Source organism: Setaria italica, chromosome VII (assembly GCF_000263155.2).
Source record: "Setaria italica strain Yugu1 chromosome VII, Setaria_italica_v2.0, whole genome shotgun sequence".
In the NCBI taxonomy this organism is placed as follows: Eukaryota; Viridiplantae; Streptophyta; class Magnoliopsida; order Poales; family Poaceae; genus Setaria; species Setaria italica.
Genome location: NC_028456.1, coordinates 4139456 through 4142527, shown reverse-complemented (window position 1 = coordinate 4142527; position 3072 = coordinate 4139456). Strand labels below are relative to the sequence as shown.

General features: G+C 42.4%; 1 long non-coding RNA gene across 1 annotated transcript; it reads left to right on the top strand.

The window, feature by feature from the left end:
- Positions 1–842: 842 nt before the first annotated feature.
- LOC101782068 lies at positions 843–1748 on the top strand. The gene is made up of 2 exons (XR_002678380.1): positions 843–986; positions 1166–1748. It is a non-coding gene; the product is annotated as an uncharacterized LOC101782068 (long non-coding RNA).
- Positions 1749–3072: the final 1324 nt, after the last annotated feature.

Here is a 3072-nt window from a genome sequence, read left to right as displayed (position 1 = left end):
CCGAACTGCTCTCCGTTGGGGTCACTTGAGCCTCCGAAGCTACTCCGCCCATTTTCTTTATTTCCACTATACTTGCCCGTTATTCTGAATTAAATTAACTCTTAACTTTTCGGATAAGACTAAACCACAACAGAGATACAATGATAACTCGCAAATGTCCATTTATAAGGGATTAATACTCCCTCCGTTCCTGTTTTTAAGACGCGGTGTGACATGGCACGGTCTTCTAAAATAGACTTTGACCATTTATTATCTTATAATATATTGTTTATAGTTATAAACTTATAGTTATTGGAGAGTATATTTGATTACAAATCCAATCATGTCAAATTTACATTAAAAAAAATGTTGGCTAAATTATTGATAAAAGATTGAAAACTTCGAATCTTGATATGCATGTGCGTCTTGTGAGGAGGAATGGAGGGAATACCTACTAGAAAAAAGATTTATAATTTAGCATGTGGGCACCAAACGAAATTTGTAAATGTGGCATTTCATATTTCAAATGGATGTATTTCATGACTGTTACATCAAGAGCTCGAGTGCTATATATATCATACCATGATCCTAAATTTCTGACACAACAGGTGGCTGAAATGTCCAAAAAGAAGATCGTGTCCAAACAGAGTTTTTTATTCATGTTCTCCATGTGGTAGGTGCGTGGAAAAGAGAAGCTTTGCTAAAGTTTAGATTTTTTTCCCCACACGCATCAACGTGCTCGTTACTGATAGTTTCCCGGTCCAACAAGTTGACGATGACATACCATAACTGGGATAAGGTTCACCAGTCAGGGTTTGACGATGACATACCATAACTGGATAAGGTTCACCAGTCAGGGTTTGAAATTTCATGGTTGCTTGTGCAAACACAAGACTTTGAACAAACGTTTTGCTGAATCAAGATTGCCTATAAATACAACCCGACTTGCATTGCGTTCTATCATCCATTAAACACACATCAGCGTGTTCAAAGTGCTTACATCTGTGGTGAGCAGTACTTTCCCGTTTCAATCTCCTCCTCTTGTTCTTTCTTAGCTTACCTACCTTCTCATTTGTCATGCGCATTTCGAAAAGAAGAAGAAGTAACTGAATTGAAGCCTGCAGTTTTGGTTTGCTTCATTTCTACTTTCTACAGCCTGACTTTCCCATGTTTAACAAATGTGCAGAAAATCTGCAGGTATCTCTGAAGAAGATGAGCTCATCAGATGATAGCAAGGGGTGCGCCGATGCTACTCCCAAGACAGAGTGGCCTGAGCTAAAGGGATGCACGATCAAAGCGGCGACCGAGAAGATCAAGGCGGAGCGGCCGGAGCTGAATGTTGAGGCTGTCCCGGTTGGCACCTTCGTCCCCCAAGATTTTGACCCAAATCGCGTTCGTCTCTGGGTTGACATCGTGGCCGAGGTTCCCAGAATTGGCTAAAGAATATAAACGCCAAGCCTCCAAATAATTGGACATGGATGTGTTCGCATGGACCATTCATACAGGTCAAGTAAATAAAAGCATGTCCCGGATGAAGTCTTGTACTCCCTCCGTTTCAAATTCTATGTCTTTTTGACTTTATGCACTTAGATATAGTGTATGTTTAGATGCATAGTAAAAACTATGCATTTAGAAAAGTCAAAATGACCTACGATTTAGAATGGAGTGAGTCTTTATATTGTACACCATATATGAATTGGTCTGTCGTCGGTTGTAACTAAGATTTGAATTATCAATAATGAGCTGTCAAATGAAATTATGAGTTGATATGTGGAAGCATGGGACAGCTATAATAACTCAGGCTTTTTTTATAAAAAGAAACGGTATTATTAAATTCAGTTAACAATCACATGTTGTTTGAATGGTTCTCTTCGGCCAGTCCCAATGGGGCTTTCATTCTTTTTTAAAAAAACTTAAATGGGGCTTTCATTATTAGTAACTAGAGTTTCACATAAGCAAATTTTGTGACATATAGTTAGAGAGTTATGAAGAGGAAGGGGAGATGTTTCATCGAATTAAAATTGGGTGTACACTCTTTTTCCGAAACTTGAAAATTATTACACACCTGCATGCCTTGGGGGGCAAAAGTTTCATTACATTCGACCAACTTCTGGTCCGGTGAGTCGTGCATTATATGCTATGATCAACCTGCTATAAAACAATAACGGCACTGCACTCTGCATTGGTATCGAAAGGATTGACTCGAAGCATTTTAGATGACAATCCACTGTTGGAATTTTCCTTGGTTATGTCAGCCCAAATATTGTCACAATAAAATCCATTGGTTGGCTATTACTCTCCTTTAAGGATTGCATGCTATTGTGTTGTGTACTCTCACCTTAATGCTTGAGCAAATGAGTGTGTGGCTACCAAAAAGTTTAGTGGATACTTAGTGTCTCATCTATTTCACTATATTTGTGTATAGGAGAACACACAAAACGAAGAGACCCCGCGTTGCTCCCCCGCTCGGGCAACTCGGGGGCGACTAGGAAACCATAGCCGCCACCACCCACTCCCTCCCATACTGTCACCTCACCACCGTCGGAGGGGGCAGCTGGAAACCCACGCAACCCCCTAGGATGGCGGTGGCGGGGTCTCTCGCCTGGTCTGGTTTCACCGTGCATCCTGGGTGGGGGACGGCACGAGGTGGCCATGGCGGCCGGAGGCACGACGGATCTCATGCGCGGAAGGCCAGGTCCCATGTGCGCTGAGCGCGTCGGTGACTAGGAATACAACGGCTGTCGGCAGGGCAGCTCGGACGGTCGGAGTCAACCGGATCTTGGCGGCGCAGTAGACGGCAGCATCGGCGCACGGGTCGTGGCGATGGCCCTACTGCGGGTCTGCGCAGCGGCACTGTTGACGCTCGTTATTGAGACACTTTTAGTGCTATTTAACTAGTATTTTCATGCATATTCTTATACTAACCCACCACTTGGCACTTGAAATAACCCCATTATTTTATATGTGTTGTATTTTGGAGCATATTATATTTAGACAGGAAATATGACATAATCAAGGGGGTTTACATAATGAGCTTAATAGGTATTTGGACATAGGTCATTGAGGGAAACCTGAACGAGGAAGGAGAGGACC